This window comes from Camellia sinensis, chromosome 4, assembly GCF_055761805.1.
Source record: "Camellia sinensis isolate YWXY chromosome 4, ASM5576180v1, whole genome shotgun sequence".
NCBI lineage: Eukaryota > Viridiplantae > Streptophyta > Magnoliopsida > Ericales > Theaceae > Camellia > Camellia sinensis.
The window spans coordinates 150467903-150486196 of record NC_138964.1 but is presented as its reverse complement, the minus strand read 5'-3'; the positions used below and the strand labels follow the sequence as shown (position 1 = coordinate 150486196).

At 34.9% G+C, this 18294-nt stretch overlaps 1 protein-coding gene across 5 annotated transcripts in view; it reads right to left on the bottom strand.

Annotated features, from left to right (window-relative positions):
* LOC114264390 (Putative thiol-disulfide oxidoreductase DCC) overlaps positions 1-18294 on the bottom strand; it is a 217959-nt gene that overhangs the window by 176925 nt on the left and 22740 nt on the right. The gene's annotated exons all lie outside the window — the stretch shown is intronic.

Sequence of the window (18294 nt, the reverse complement as noted above, 5' to 3'; positions counted from 1 at the left end):
AAGATGCTACTTTACAAGGCTAACTAGGCATGGCATAGAGAGACAAGGAGGGAAGGCCACCCCCTCCTATTTGGGACCTCAAAACAAGTTTTTCACCACTAAAATTCCTCTGGAATTCAGTGGTTTTAAGGCCAAAAAGAGATTGTTTGAAAAGCTTGGAAGATAGCTCAAAAGGCCTTACAAGCCAAGAAGCAAAATGGAGGAAACACCCTCTAGCCAAACAAGGCTTAAACCATCATTCTAGAAACTCAAAATCAGAGTTTTTTATAGTTCAAAACCAGCCTCAAAATAGTCCAACACAATGGAAAAATGAGGGTAAAGCAAATGTGTAAAAACAAGCTTGAAAGGGGGAAAAGCTTACCCTTGAAGCAACTTGAAGCACAGTAGCAAAACCAACCAAAATCTGAGCCAAAATTAGTCTTTTGGAGCTCAAACAAAGTCCCAAGATACCTCAGCACAAACATGATCAACTTTGGTTAAGGGTCTCTTTGCAAAAGTGTAGGAAATTCTCACTTCTAAGCCTAAAACAAGAGGAGAAAGAGAGAATTCTAGAGAGAGGGGAGAATTTGCTCACAAATCTTCTAGAGAGAGAGGATTCTAGAGTGAGAAGCTCCCAAATTTTCTCACCCTTCAATATGTTCTAACCTTGCAAAATATGAGATATAGCAAAAGCAAGAGCTTTGGTCGAAAATATCTGAATTGGGACAGCTGGAGCTTATGTGGAATAGCTGGAGGGAAAAGATCTGCAAATTCTGAGTTTTCTGGACATTTCTGGCCGACCGGCCATCTTTTTGGCCGACCTGCTACTTTGTTGGCCGACCGGCCACTTCTGTGGTCGACTGCAAATTATGCTCTGCAGGTCCGACTTCAAATGGGTATAACTCCTTCATGTAGACTCCTTTGCAGGTCATTCTTCTATCTAAAATGAAGCCCCGGAAGTAATCTTTCCAATGGTGGAAGCATCACCTCAAAATTCCAAGTGTTCTAAGAGATATCCCTCTTTTAGTGAAGACTGCTCATTTTCGGCTCAATCTGATTGATGGCTAACTTCAACCAACCATATCTCCCCCATTCGGATTCGACTTTAGGAGATTCTTGAGTGTAAAATGAAGCCCCGGAAGTCTTCTTTCCAACGGTGGTGGCCTCATAGCTAAAATCCAAGTATACAAGTGGATAGGCCCGATTTAGCAAGGACTGGTTGTCTCTCTCTTAACGATTCATGCCCAACTTCTTCCTCAACTAGGTTTCTTCCCTCCACTCCTCTTTTCTTCAACTCCAAACCCCCAAACCAGATGTTTTTGAAGAGTTCACCTCTCTTTCATGCATTTCCACTTTATCCTTGCTTGGTTTGCCGAAAAACGCAACATTTAACAAAATGCGAGCGTCAGAACATCGCAGTAACTTTGTTTCAAAAATGTTTTGAAAGAGAGGGTTTTAAGGTCTAAAATCTTTGGTCAAAATAGTTTTAGTCCAAAAATGGGGTGTAAGGTTGGGATTTGACTCTCTCCTTGCCAAAGAAATTGAACCTTTGCACTGCACACCTCATCACCAAGTAAACAATCAGTAGCGCCCAAGTCTTAAGGGCTGTTAAAAATGAGGTGTCTACAGTTGTCCCTCTTTGACAGAGCTCGGAGTCATGAAATGACGTGAGTGAATGTCAAAGCCCAGAGACGACCCATTTTTGACAAGGCCAAAGACTTGGACAAACAAACAAAATACAGATGCAGTAACAAATGGTTGCACCCGCAGGCTGCCTACGTATCCTTTTGCAAGGAATCAAACCAACGTAGTTCAGGGGCAGGATGCAAAACGATATGCATAATGCAACAAAACGATGTAAATGATATACAATGTAATGAAATAATCAAACCACAAGCAGTGCAAAACCACACAAATATCATAAAGGGATGGAGATGTAACATTAAACTATTTTTAACATAGAAAATGTGCTGAAATCCTGAAACCACAATTCTCTTTAGTGGAGTAGACGTATGCACAGGCAGAACTATGTGTTTCTTAGCAAGAATAAAAGTAATTGGGTGGCATGATATAAGTGAGGGATGATCTGCTAAGGAAAGATTGTGATCCTACATGCTGAATGCAACAGAACAAAATGTGATGCAATGGATGAAGTGAATAAGGCGTGCGGCCAAACCATATCTTGCCTAGAAAAGGCATGAACACAAAACAGACCACGTCTAACACAGAAAAGGTGCCAACACCCTCAGACCACAATTCTAGATTCTATATGCAATGCAATAGATGTAATAGAAGATGCAGTAGATGTAAAGGGGGACATACTCCAACCATACCGAAATTATGAGAGGATGAAGAACAAATCCCAAACACGCCGAAATCGTATAAGGAATGGGACACTCAAATCACGCCGAAATCGTGAGAAGAGGTCCGAAAACAACTGCTCAGGGGCGCACTCGACGCAACCTGAGATAAATTCCAAACACATTGAAATCGTGTGAGGAAATGAACACTCTAACCACGCTAAAATCGTGAGAAGATGTCGAAAATAACTGCTCAGGGGCGCACTCGACGCAACCTGAAATAAATTCTAAACACACTGAAACCGTGTGAGGAATGGGACACTCTAACCACGCTGAACTCGTGAGAAGAGGACAAACAAATCCCAGACATGCTGAAATTGTGAGAAGAGGAAAGCAAATTCCAAACACGCTGAAATCGTGTGAGGAAGGGCACACTCTAACCATGCTGAAATCGTGAGAAAAGGAAAACAAATTCCAAACACGCTAAAATCGTGTGAATAAGGGCACACTCTAACCACGTTGAAATCGCGAGAAGAGGAAAACAAATTCCAAACACGCTGAAATCGTAAGAAGAGGAAAATAAATTCCAAACACGCTGAAATCGTGTGAGAAAATGAACACTCTAACCATGCTGAACTCGTGAGAAGAGGTTCTAAAACAAACAATCAGGAGCGCGTTCTACGCAACCTGAGATAAATTCCAAACACACTGAAATCGTGTGAGGAAAAGAACACTCTAACCACGCTGAACTTGTGAGAAGAGGTTCGAAAACAAACAATCAGGAGCGCGTTCCACGCAACCTGAGATAAATTCCAAACACGCTGAAATCGTGTGAGGAAATGAACACTCTAACCACGCTGAACTCATGAGAAGAGGAAAACAAAAATAACAATCAAGAGCGCGTTCCACGCATCCTGAGAAAGCCCCGGGGGACAACGATCCTAAATGCTGCTCAGTGTAAAAGGATAAATTGATACAAGATAACACAGAGTGCAAATAAATGCAATAAGTGTGATGATATGATACATGTTACAAGCAATGTAGAGCATGATGCTTAGAGAACACGCAATAAACAAACAAAGCGGAGCTTTAGAAAGCAGCTCATAGGGCGAGTGGCAATGAACCGCTCTACTCTGACGGGGATCTCCCCTTGTGTTCTTTGAACACTTACCTTCAACTCATAATTCAAAGGCCCTAAAATGCTAACAAGGGACAACCTCTGCATGTAGAAGCCACGGATGCCGCTTTTCTTCCTGATCATATTCACAACTTTCCCTATTCTCCAACGGGGTGACAGACTAGGTTGGTTCAGTATCCAGAATTAAGGCGCACGCATGCTATCTCAACCTATGGGGCTGCCATACAGATTTCAAGTCGATGATACACCCCTAGGTATTTAAACCAGACTTTAGTCTCAGAAATCCTGAACCTTTGCGTTCTAGGCATCAGCCATTCAAACTCTAGTTTCCACCGTCGCAGTTGGTCTCCTAGGAACTCATTACAAACACAGCCAAGATGCCTCCAGCAGGGACTGGTTTTTGGGGAGAGCACTTTGATTGCCATTCTAGTTTGAAGCAGACTTGATCTTGAACTTGAAGCAGAGGCACACTCATACTTCGGAGCATTGACAAGGCCTAAGGAGGTACATCCGAAATGCAATCTCGGATTTTGCTAAAGGTGAAACACACTAAGATGCTCCGATTTGCCCTATTTTCTTTTGCTTTGCAGCCCGGAACCTATATAGGTTCAGATAGGTCCTTATTCTACTGTTCTCACATAACCTAGGTTGAACCCTGCAGTTTAATGAAAGAAAGGAATTCTGTTTTGCACATATGTAGAGAACAGCACAGCACTCTAAGCACAAAACGATTTTTTTTTTTGAAATTGAGAGATGAGTTTTTGACCGAGTATTGGGCCTATGACTAACCACCGTCAAAACGACTCAAATAAAGGAAAAACAAAGGTAAAACAACCTAAACACATCTATTGACACTCAAAACGACTCAAAACAAGAATCAAGACAAACAAAAACACACACATAACACTCAAATGTGTTACAAAGGCGAGAGACCTTTCGGTTCACGAGGGATCTGTTTCTTCGGGTATTTTTTCCCATTCTTTCTTATTTGTGATTCTCACATCACTCTGGCACTCAATCTCGTTTTCTCTGAAAAAGCCATTTTCTCACTTTTTCTCTCAGCGCACATCTCTCTATTCTTTAATCTCTCTATTTTTTATCCATCCCCTGGATGGTTGATGGATAAACAGGAATGGGCTCTTACCCCTAGTGTTCTATTAGATTCTCCTTCTTCCGCTTACAACAGTGAGCTTTCCCACAGAGGGATTGTGATGTGACAGGATGTGCAGCAGATCTACAACTGACATCAGTTGACGATGCCCCTGGCTTAGCCTGACCGAGATAAACTACAACATGTGCCATCGGCCAGATATACAATTGATTGGTCTCACCGACATTCCATTTTCTACGTCTCCATTCCCGGTCAAACGCCAATTTGGGTGTGATCATCCGGATGAAGGAACCGAATATCCTGCTCCATTTCCAGTTCATGCTTCGCACTTAGCTTGGTACCTCGCTGCTTGGAGGTCGAGAGAGGTTCTGGCCCTTTGCTGTTAGCTTCAATTGTGCCCTTTCTGGCGAATATGGTGCCTTTTCCGGGAAATATGGTGCCTTTTCTAGCAAGCATGTTGACAATGGGGAAAAGATAAAAAAACCTGACTCAACTGTGAGCTTTCTATTAAAACATTTTTGACTCATCATTTTGAACATTTTTTGTTTTAGCTTTCTATTAAAACATTTTTGACCAACATGAGAGTTAGATTAACATGTTTATTCGATTTTCTGATTCAAAATCATGCAAGTCAGGCTATGAGCACTGAAAATTTTTCTTTTTTTGGGGTCCAAGAAATGGTCCAATTTTGGGAAAATGGAGTAATTTTCTAGAAAATTACTCAACTTCATTAAAAATCCTCAAAACTATTTTTGCAAATAGCCACTGCTCGACCAACATGGAATTTACTTTCGAGATGCACAATCTCAGATCTGAATTTGATTTGCCTTGCAGCTAAATCTTCCAACGGAAAAGAACAACTGAATTTGAACGAAGACGAGCCAATTTGTACATGGACAAGATAGCCGAGTTTGAACAAGGATAAACCAATCAACATGGATGAGCCAAGCAGGCTGAAAAGCATTAGGGCCGAACTTCAAGATGAAGTTGCCTACGTATCCCAAACATGGGAATCAAGCCGTACGTAGTTCCGGGTTAAGGTGCACTCGAGTATGAACCTCTCCTTTTGCGCTCTAACTTTTGCCAAGGCCGCCCATCCGGGTTTTCATCCTTGTGAGCTCTGTTTTTCTTTTCTTTTCTTCCTTTCTTTTTCTTTTCTTTTCTTCCTTTCTTTTTCTTTTCTTCTTTTTCCTTTCATTTTCATTACTCTTTTTTTTTTTCATTTTCTTCATTTTTGTTCTTTTCTTTTCTTTTTCTTGCTCGAACTTTTGCCTGGATCACCCTTCTGGGTTTTCAGCCCAGCAAGTCTCTCAAGGGTAAAAGTGTAACTTTGTCCATGTTAATCGGTTTGAGTTCTCGAAGCCATTTGAATCCAAGAGAATGGTTGTTGTTCACTGATGATGTAGGAGTCCATCCAATGGGGGTTAAAGTTGCCCCTAGTGTTGCGGATAGGAACTCGATTGTCCTTCAGCAATAAATTCTTCTTCCAGCTGCTGGAATTTGGCTTTCTTGTCGATCTTCATTGACTTGCAGAATGACCCATCTTTTGAATCTTTGAGCACGTCTAATATTTTTGCCCTTAGTTCAAGGGCTACTGCTGATCTAGCTTTGCAAGCTTCCTTTGATCACATCTGATCTTCCTGATCTGACTTTCTTGCCCCTAGTTCAAGAGTTTCTTCAAATCTGGCCTGGTGGGCCTCCTTTGATGTCATACGACCTTATTGCCCCTAGTTCGTGGCTGCTTCAAATCTGGCCATACAAGCCTCACATTGTGGTTGACCATTGAACATTCTGAATCCAAGTTCAAGGTTTGAAAGCAAAAGGGGTTGAGTCGTGAGGCCGAGAGCGATCCTATGCTGCACAATCTCAAGAGCAATTCCACACGGGTCTTCGCAGGACCACGCAAAACATTTTTTGAAATCTTTTAAGAAAGCGACTAGTCGCTCGTGAAGACAGTGTAGAACCAATCTGGATCAAGCCAGGATCCTTCTCAATACTCACATTAACAAACATGATCTCATTCATTAAGGGCTTAGCGCGCCTCTCTTCCTCTCAATTGGTCAAATTTTTGCAAATCCCAAGGAATTCCTTCCTCTTTGTTTTCATCACAGTGTTCAAAAAGGCTATTGAAAAACTTAGGTCAATGCAATGATTTCAAAGCACAGAAAAGTAGGTGACAATCTCTGCTGTTTCATTCAAATCTTCTGGCACAACTGGTTCCATGGCAGAAACAGACGTAAAAGCGTGAAAATCACTGTTGTTTCATACAGATTTTCTGGCGCAACTGGCTCAAAGGCAAAAACAGACTCAAAAAAAGAGTGTAAAAGACAAACACAAAACAAGCAAGTGATGCCTGAGGTAACACCCTCGAAATCACCCGACTCCAACACAACGAGACTGACTCAATACAACAAGACAGACTCAACTGACTCAGTACAAAAAGACTAACTCAATACAACACAACGAGATTGACCCAATACCCAAGTCAGAAAGTGAAAGTACAAAGCATTCACAAATTGCTCAAAATATTGCGTGCCATTCCTATGTCTGGAGTAAATCGAGCACCATCAACAGGTGGTTCATCCCTCGATCACATGATCACATCATCCTCCAAGTTCACTAATCCAGTGTCGATAGACTTTGCAGGACCCGGTGCGACGATGACCTTGTTATCAATCAGATCTTGTATTTCGTGGCGAAGACGAAAACACATGTCAGTGTCATGGCCGACTTGTTGATGGAAGGCACAGTAATTGGCCGGGTTGTGTGAGAGAGGTAGGTTATTTGGTAATGGCCATGGCTCTAGGGGCTTGAGATGGCCTTGTCCTATAAGGATTTGGAAGCTTTGGACAAAGTCATGTAGAGGGGATTGAAGACCCTCTGGCCTCGAGGTGGGTACTTCGAGGTTTGTGGAGTTTTGCTGGATGCACCAGCAAAGGGATTGGTAGGCGCTGACTGGGTTTGTTGATCTCTTCCGAGTACAAGATTAGAGCTGAGAGGAACATTTCTGGTACGACATCCCTTTTTCCGGCTTGTCCCTTGATTCAGAGTGCTCTTATCCTGAGTGGCAAAAGTGTCTTATTTCCTTCGAATTTTTACATATTTCCTATACTGTACTTCATTTCTTAGGAGTAGTTTCAAGTAGTCATTGCTGTAAACATTTTCAAGGCTGGGTCATTTCATTGTAAGTTCCTATTTACTCAATGAAATTCAGTTTCTGAATTGTTCTGTACTTGTTATTTCTTATAAATTTCTCCTAAAACAAGCCACCAATAAAAGTCCTCTTCATTGAGATTGAAAGAATTTCAACACAATCGTCTAATAATTGGTTGACAATTAAAATTCTGTAAGGACTGATTGATCCTTACTGACACGTTTAAATTTACAATATTAACCTTCGAAAGCCAAAAAAGCTAACAGTAGTAGTTATATGTTTCAAACATATAACTGCCGATATTCAATCATCTTAACTTTTTACATGAATATTCTACTCAACTAATCTAAAAAATTGAACGATTTAGATCGCCGATATCGATTCTAAAATAGACCTACCAAAATCAAACATCCTCTCAAATTAAAATAACAATTTAAGAGAAGTAAAACCCTTTCTAAGGCCAAGTTTGGCATGTTCAGGAAAAGCCAAAAAGTCAAAAAATTACTCAAAAAGCTAAAAAGTTAACACTATTCACCAAAAGTCAACAATTACGGTTGCACAACTCTCAATCCTAATTTTCTCCTACAAATCAATTTTTACAATTTTTTATTACACATTTTTTCATAAAAAGTCAAAAAGTTAACCCAAACATCTCTATTTTCTTCCTCAATTTTTTAGTCTAAAAAGATAAAAAGTACACTTATTTAGGACACTCCAAACAACCCCTAAATATAAGAAGGCTGGGGAGAAAAAAGCTATCTCCGTCATGTTCTCCTTCCTTATTTGGACTAGAAAAACTTGCAAAATGTAAGATGGGAGATGCGGAGTGGAATGAGATTGGAGAATTGCCATTTTGAGGGCACTTGTTAGCAAGGCCTTATACTGAATTAACTCTCATTTTTATTAGTTCCACCACTTCTAAAGCTACAAAAATAACCTATTCCCACGTTTCCTCCTCAATTTATCCTGTTCCAATATGAGTAATTGCATATTTAGATTTTATCAATTATCATAAAGGATGGATCTAAACAAATCATGCTTTAGAGAAATTGCTCGTCATAAAAATAAAATAAAATAAAATAATTACATGTACTAAAGCCTCGTTTGGGGAGTAATTATTTTAGTTAAAAAGTCAAAATGTCACTATAAGTTGTCATATCACTATCTCTGTTTTTCTGTACATCTTTTCGTAAAAGGTCAAAAAATTATTAAAATAACTTATTCCCAAACGAAACTATTTAAAAAAAAAATTCTATTTGATATTTTTTTAATTTGAATATTTTCAGCCCATCAGTGTCCATCATACTTGCAAGACAAGCCAACCTACTTACACCAAGCCAACCTAATATCACCAAGTTCTTCTTGCATACAAATTCATGGAAAAACATTACTCTGCTCTTGATGCACCACGTGGCGTGATGAGCAATGCGGAGCATGGCACATGGCAGCTTATGGCTGAGAAAGAAGAGAAAAATGAATATTGAGATGGAATTTACTAGGGGAGAGAGAGAGAGAGAGAGAGAGAGAGAGTTGTCAATTGGGAAGCACTTTGATAACCTCTATAAATTGGACAAATTACTTGTGCCGTGACCTTTTAATTTTCCCACTTAACTCTTACAATTTTGAGTCAAATTATGATTAAATTCAGTTGAATAACATCATTTTAAAAGTTAATAAAAATAATTGAAGTGTATGAGTTGAAGTAGAATTTTGAACAAAATATAAAAATATTTTATAATTAATATTATTACGTAGATGTTCTTTGTTCTTTTTCCAAACGATTTATGCAAATAGACCAAATTGCCATTTGACTAAAATTTAGTAGGTTGATTGAGACGATTAAAAAGTTTAAGAGCAAAGGAAAATTCAGTGTAAAGTACAGAGGTGCAAACTGTAATTTGTCCTCAATAAATTTGTAGAGAATGTCTTGGTCACTTGGAGGAGACAAATAATAATAATTTGTGATGGTGATATATGTTATCACTGATGGTTGATGTGATTAAGGTTGTAAATGAATCAAGTAATAGAGTGTTTAAGTTAGTTTTATTCAATAAAATAGGCTGACAGTTTAAATTTAGAATAAAAAATATATATATAATTTAAATTGATAAAATTAAAAATAAAAAATTTATTTTGTTACGGCGGTCAAATTCTGAAGATTTTGTATACTTACCATAAATTTTTATATAGAATGATATAATCTATTGTCATCTTTAATTTCAAATCAAAATATTAACTATTTTAAAACATAATTTATGAGATGACACTATTATAACCTTGTAAGTCTATTTATTTAGTTAAGGGATGGTGATTGAATGTAATTGTAAATTATAATTTATTTAGGGTTAGTTTGGTAACGTTTACGTTTTTAGTTTATATTTACAAAAATTTTATAAACTGATTTTTGTTTATTTTTTATTTATTTTTAGAAAAACATAAACTACAAACGTGTTTAGTAATTGACAAAATATTTAAAAAAATTTAAAAATATAAAAAAGAGTGAGAAATAGTAAGTGGTGGCAAGTGACGTCGAAAGACGGTGGTAGAAAGTGGTACGGTGGGTGGCGGGTAGCGGGTGGTGGCGGGTGGGTGGTGGTGGTGGGTGGGTGGGTGGCGGTGGCGGTGGCGGGTGGTGGGTGGTAGCGGGTGGGTGGTGGTTGTGGTGGTAGCGGGTGGGGGTGGGTGGCGGGTGGCAGGTGGGTGGGTGGGTGGGTGACGGTGGCGAGTGGTATCGAGTGGGTGGTGGTGGTGGTGGCGGGTGGTGGCATGTGGGTGGTGATGGTGGAAGGGTGGGTGACGGTGGTGGGTGGTAGTGAGTGGGTGGTGGTGGTGGTGGTGGGTGGGTGAGTGACGGTGGCAGGTGGTAGCGAGTAGGTGGTGGTAGCAAGTGGGTGGCGAGTGGGTGATGGTGATGGTGGTAGTGGTGTTGTTGGGTGGTGGGTAGTGGGTGGTGGTGGCAACAGATGGGTGGCAGGTGGCTAGTGGTGGTGGGTGGCTGGTGGTGGCGTGGTGGATGGTGGTGGCAGGCGGTATATGGTAGTGGCGGGTGGTGTGTAGTGGCGGGTGGTGTGTGGTGGCGGGTTGGTGGTGGTGGTGGTGGTGGCGGCGGCGGCGGCGGCAAGGGGTGGCTGGTGGTGGCGAGTGGGTGGATGGTGGCTGGTGGCAGGTGATGGGTGGCAGGTGGGTGATGGTGACAGGTGGCGGGTGGTGGTAGCAGGTGGGTGGTGAGTGGTGGTGGCAGGTGGGGGTGGGGGGTGGCGGCGGAAGACGGTAGAAAATGGTGGCGAGTGGTGGCTAGTGTTGGGTGGTAAAAAAAAAAAACTCAAAACTCAAAACGGAAACACATTTTTTAAGTTTACATTTTTTGGCCAATTTTATAAACTGAGAACACTGATTTATAAATCAAAAATTTACCAAACAAGTTTTTATTTGAATTTTTAAAATTTTTGTAAATATAAACAGAAAACTGAAAACGAGTGTTACCAAACGGCAACTTAATTTTTTAAAACTTATTTAGTATTAAAAAAAAAAAAGAGAGAGAGAGAGAGAATTTTTTTTTAACTTTTTGACTTATTTGAAACCTTAAATTTGCGAGGACAAAAAAAATCATCTCTTTTGTCTTGATTATGTACAATAAAAAAATTAAGTGACAACTTACTAATTAAACATATTCAAAAAAAAATTCACATATTATTAAAAATTACACTAAATAAATTTACAATTTATTTGAATTCTTTTAAGTTAATAATTTAAAATATTATAACCATAAAAATTAATTTATTTGCCCTTGTGAATAAACTGTGAGATTGATCCTTCAAATAGTCGTTCTATTGGGTTAGATATCAATTATTAAAAAAAAAAAATTAACTTATAAATAATACTAAACGATATCTATATATAGGAAAAAATTATGATATACATCCTTCAAAAGATATATATCATATGCACCTTATAATTAAAGAAAAAAATGATATAATTTTACACTTTTTGAGTCATAACTAAAAGAAAAATGTCATAACTAAATATAATATGAGGCATAACTTGTGAATTATAACTAAAATAATGTCATAATTAAAAAAAATTAATTATAATTAAAAAAGAAAATAACATAATTAAATATTTATATAATACATACCTTTTAAAAGTGTGTATATTAAAATTTCCAGTATATATATCATTTTAAATGAAGGTTTTATATAAAATTTGTATTAATAAATCATTTTCTTAATCTCTAATGATGGATCGCCGTTCATACGATACGACGCGTTTCACCATCTCGTCCACGAAGGTAGGCCTTGAGAAATTTCCGCCAAATTATTACGAACTTGGTTACCTCCCACTCCTAAAAACGTCTATTACACGTAGAATGAAATATAATAAAATATTTATTTAATCAAAATATTTATTTTTATAATTAAAAACATAATGAAAAATATATTATAAATAAAATCATCTTTAATTGTGTTAAGGAAATGACCGCTACATATGAAATCTTAAAAAATCACCATTTTATTTCATTCTATTTGATTCCAATAAACCAAATAGAACCTTAGGGTTAATTACATTTTTCTCTTTTATAATTTGCCTTAAATTTATTTTGATCTTTATAATTTTAATTTAAACAATTTAGTTCCTACATTTTTAGTTTAATTTTAATTTGATCGTTCCGTTCAAATTTATGTTAATTCTTTTTTACGGGTACACCTTAGGAGATTAACAAGTGTTTCAAAATCGTTAATTTTAATCTCCAACTTGAATGAAATGACCAAATTAAAAATAAATTTAAAGTATAAGAACCAAACTATTCAATTTGAAACATGAGAAATTAAAGTGAAATTTGAATCAAATTACAATAATTAAAAGTGTAATTAACCCAAATTTCAAAAATCATTTAATATGATTAGATATTAATGAAAATATATAAAACAATTAAGATTATTTTTTAAATACTAATTTTTTTAAAAGAAACTATTTTGACGAATATAAATACTAAAAATTTAATTTCATAAAAAAGAGAGAAAGTTATACAATAATTATGTTTTTTTTCCCTTTTTTTTAATTTTATAACTAAACTAGATTTTAGTTTTTTTTTTTAAATAAAATTTTAAAATGAAACCAAGTATAGGGTTGTGAATGCCACCAATAACCCTAGTAATTTACATGTCATTTCTAAGTTAAAAAATTGTTAATTATACTTAATATCTTGTACTTTTATTATAATCTTACTTTGGTTCTTTCACTTTAAATTGTAATAGTCAATCTCTCACACTTCAAGTTAAGATGCAATCTCATCCTTGTATCAATCTATTGGTAATGAGGTTGATAAAAATTAAAAGTTAAATAACAAAATGATATTTTAAGCGAAGTACAACGAGTAAAGTGAGATTTTGATAAAAGTATATGTTACTAATAAGAAAAAAAAAATGTAACATTTAGTTCACATGACAAATTTGATCAACCTTATTAATAGCAAATTGACAGAAAGGTGACATTGCAATTTAACTTAAAATATAAAAGGTTAACTGTTACAATTAAAATAAAGAGACCACTAAAAATTTAAGAGTCTTGAATGTAGGAAAAATTACACCAGTAATCTTTACATTTTTCCTTTCATGTTATTTTAGTCTTTGCACTTTTAATTAGCTCAATTTTGATTTTAATTATAGATTTTGTATCAATTTAATCCAATTTGTGACGTTGTTAATGTTTTTGATAAAAAAAAAATTATCATTGAATTAAGTAAACTTTTACTTTTGCTCCTAAAAGTATAATGCATGTCATTTATGCGAGTTTTTTTTCATCAAAAAATGACAACAATTATAATCAAGTATATTAAGGTTAGGTTTGGCATCTCCTAAAAAAGTTAAAAATTCAAAAAATCACTATTTTATTTAAATCACATTGTCTTGTTTAAATCACATCATCTCTCTACCACATCACTTCAAACACAACCCATATTTCATAAAAAAATCAAAAAGTACACTTATTTAGAACATCCCAAACAACACCTAAATTGAGATAAAATTATAAATTCATAATTAAAATCGAACCAATTAAAATTATAAAGATCAAAATGATATAAGGATCAAAATATAATAACCCTTAAAAATTTGTAAGGCAACCCTTTTATACAGTGACTTTTCAAAAATTTGAAGAGAGTGAATTGAATTTGGAAGGGATATGGTTTAAATTTTTTGATGAATAATATAAAAGTGAAATTTCTAAATTTTTTGAAGGTTCAGAGGCCACTCAATCCTTCACTTTGCCCCTAATCCTAGCATTATTGTGTTTGTAATCATTAATAGTTTTACGAGGATCAAAGTTCGTTTTATGAAGGAATGAACTGGTCTCCAATTCACTATTGTGTGAGCTCGGAGGACTTGTTTATTTTATTTTCATTATCTGATCTGTTATTTTATATATTTGAGAAAATTAAATTGATTGGATTTGGATTCTTTTCATCGGTAATTACATTTTTTTATCACTATAGTTTTATTTAAATTTTATTTTAATATCTATTATTTTAATTTAAATAATTTAGTTCTTACTATTTAAGTTCAATTTTAATTTAGTTATCTTGTTTAAATTTTAATTATTATTTTTCTATTTGTACATTGTAAGAGATTGACAAATTTTCAAAAACTAAATTTAAGTCTCCAATTCAGACAAAAGAGCTAAATCAAAACTAAACTTATAGTGTAATGATTAAATTATTCAAATTGAAACAATAAGGATTAAAATAAAATTTGAGTCAAAGTACACAGGTGAAAAGTATAATATACCATTTTTAAAATACATGTATGTACCAAACTATATTTATTTATTGGATAAATTACACTTTTAACTTGTATAGTTGTTTATTTGAATTTTTGAAGGGCCGAACCAAGCACATGACTAACCTAAGCAGCAAAGTGCTTCGAATGATGTAACAACACCAATAAAGTGCTTCGAATGAGTATGAAATTATGACTAGATGACTCGAATTATTACTAGTAACAAGCTTCGAAAGTGATATAAAGGACCAAAATCATTCTTCGAAGGTCGATGGAACCGACAAAAGACGAATTACATCCTCGAAAATACTTGACAAAGCTTCGAAGGTTCACAACCACCATTATTATTTCTTCGAAGCTGTTGTTGATGCAAGATAGAGTGCTTCGAAGCTTACAAAATTATGGCAAAACGGCTTTCGAAGCAACTTATGGCAAAACGGCTTTCGAAGCTGTTTTTGGCCAACCATTGTGGTTTATTCAAAACTTATATGTTCTGGTTCACACATAATTAATGGAAATATTAATTTTGTGTTTCGAACCAATTATTAATTCTTCGAAGACACCAAAACTGTTGTTCTTCGAGCCAACTTATGATGCCAAAAACAGGCATTATTCGACAACTAATTAATTGTCATTTTACATATATTTGAAGAGATGTACACATTTCGAAAGTTTTCAAAGTTTTATACAGTTTCGAAGGTGAAGTAATCAACCTTCGAAACAACTCTTGATGTTTCGAATGTATCTTCAAAGCTTTATACAGCTTCAAATGTGAAGTAATCAACCTTCGAAACAACTCTTGAAACAACTCTTGATGCTTCGAATGTATCTTCGATGCTTTGATTGTGTACATACAAACAACTGGCCATCAATTTGAAAAGATAAGCCATTCTCAACCATTTATTTAAATGCACAGGCTTTTTCTAGCCAAGTTCATGCATTTTAAATGGTCATCCCTTGTTCTTAGTGCTTCGAACTCATAAGAACAATTTGTTAATTTTATTAGCCACATCATCATAATTATATTTTGATGTGAACCACAAATCCAAAAAGGATTTTGAACACCAAAAGTCATGGTATAGTGTGACCATGAAAATTTATACTTTTTGGCATTTTGAAAAATATCAAAAATTTTGAATTCATGAACAGTGGCTTGTTCATTATTTTTGACCATGTTTGTTTTAAAAACATGACTTTTGCCGAATAGGTTTTCATAACTATTTGGCAAAGTGGGTTGTTTTTCCATGTTAGCCATTAATGGCTTATGAAAATCACCCATAGATATATTATTTTCATGACTTGACTCTCTAAAATTTGGTTTTTGGACCCCTCGAGTCATACATGGAACATCATTCTTAGCCAAATTTGGCTCAAGAACATGCTCTTTCGTTGTGTTAATTTCATAATTTGGCTCTTTTAAAACGAACTCTTGAACCCCCCGAGCCATTGATGAAATCAATTCTTTGCTTTTGCTATTTTTAACCATGGAAAAATTCTGAAGAAATTCAACAATTCCGACCATTAAAGCCTCAGTTAAAGACTTGGTAATGAGAGTTGATAACTCATCATTCCATTGGCGAATTTCCAGATCAAGTTGATGAATTTCTCCAATTAAATGGTGTCTTTTTTCTTCCACCAAATAATATTGTAAGGGATGAAAGTTTATTTCATCAAGAAAATGAATCTCTTCTTGAAGATCCAAAATTTCTCTTTCACGCCAATATATTTCATATTGACAAGTTCGAATGGCGAAATCCAAATCGTTTGCCATTTCTTACACTTCGAGTCCCACTGGGCGTGCCAAAAAATGTTGGCTTATTTTTCCTACGAAGGAAAATATCATAAATGCGAGCGTGCCAACAAGGATTGAAAAATCCTTACAGATTAAATTCAAGCTAATTATCAAGCGATTGTGTTGACGGTTCTTTTGCCTCAACGAAGAGGACTTCAAATTTGCCAAGTGTAGAGAAAAGAAAAAGTAAAAGAAGAAAGAGGGACGGAGAAAGACGATTGAGTGAACAATCAAAGTAATAATTACTTACCTCTACTCCTATGCTTCGAAAAGAAATTGCATGAAATGCTTCGAAATGGAAATACTGAAAATAAATGCTTCGAAATATAAATCTATGTTAAACTACTCCTAAAATAAGGAAAATGACAAGAAATATTGAAATCAATTGTCTTTGATTTATGTTCTCCGGATCCTTTTCAATGTAGCCATTAATGGCTATTTATAGAAGAAAAAATACAGCAATAACTACTTAGTAACTACCCATTTCTTCCATCTTCATTCTTGTCTTGCCATGTGTCCTTCCACTCATCCACTTTGTCTTCCCACTCATCCACTTTGTCCTTCATATTCTCCATTATCTCTATAACTTCTTTTAACTTCCAAATGAATAAGAGGATGCCACGTGTCCTGCAATTATATAAATAATAAATAATAATAAAAATTGCAGATTTATGGTGCTAACAATAATTTTATTCAACTTTCATTTTGGTTCATATTATTTCAAATTGAACAGTTTGCTTCTTATACTTTAAGTCTAGTTTCAATTTGATTAATCTATTCAAATTTACGATAAGTTTTTCTACGTATACATTTTAAAAGACTGACAAGTGTCAAAATCGTTAATTTTAACTTTCAACTTAAACATAAGAACTGTAGAGACAAATTGTTCAATTTGAAACAATAGGGACTAAATGAAAATTTAAATCAAATTATAAGAGTAAAAAATATATAATTTATCCTTAATTTTTTGTCAAAAATAAATAAATGAGTATATATATATATGTATGTATATAATATTTTAGGGTTAATTACACTTTTAACCTTGTAATTTGATCCAAAATTCACTTTAATCTCTATATTTCAAATTGAACAATTTGATTTTTACATTTTAAATCAAGTTTCAATTTGGTCTTTCTATTCAATTTTAATTTTTTTTTTTATTTTCCTTTGGATCACCTTAAAAAATTGACAAGTATGTCAAAATTATTAAGTTTAACATCAAATCTGAATGACAATGGTCCAACTAAAATTAAACTTTAAGTGTAAGGATTAAATTATACAATTTGAAATTAAACCTAATAAAGTAAAATTTGGATCAAACTAACCAAGTGACAAGTGTAATTAACCCAATATTTTATTATGTAAACAAAAATTAATAAACTCTAATGCCAGGTTTGTTTTGCGGATTAAGTTGGATGTGATTTTTAGTGAGAGGATGGTTAATGAAGAGATTGTTAATGTATGGATTGTTAGTGAAGGGATTAAATAAAAGTGTATTTATTTTGATGATAGTATAATAGATGGTTAGTGATGAGATTATTAAATTATTTCTATATAAAATAAATAAATAAAATTATTTCTATATTAAAAAAATAAAACAAATATTAAAACAAGTAAGTGCACTTGATAAAAAAAATAAATAAAATTAGAAAAATAATTTTTTTTATATAAAATAGACTCAATCCACTATTTTTTTAATCCTATCTAAAATTTAACCAAACTAATCTTTCTTCACACTATTAATTTCTCCTAAATCATCACCATATAAGATGTAAATAAGACCCACACGTATACTAATCTAATGGGTGATTATTTAATACTCCCGGAGTATGGACGCGTGGTACTTCATAAGGTTTTGATTAGTAAAAAGACACAATGGCTCACAATTTATGTTGGTAATGGGGGAACAACATAAAGTTAAGTCATTGATGATTGATTTGGAGTATGAATACATGATGTTATGGAAGTATTGAATAATTTTCCCTAATGTAATCCAACCTCCTATCCCGCTAAACAAACATGTCCTAAATGTTGCCAAACACACCTT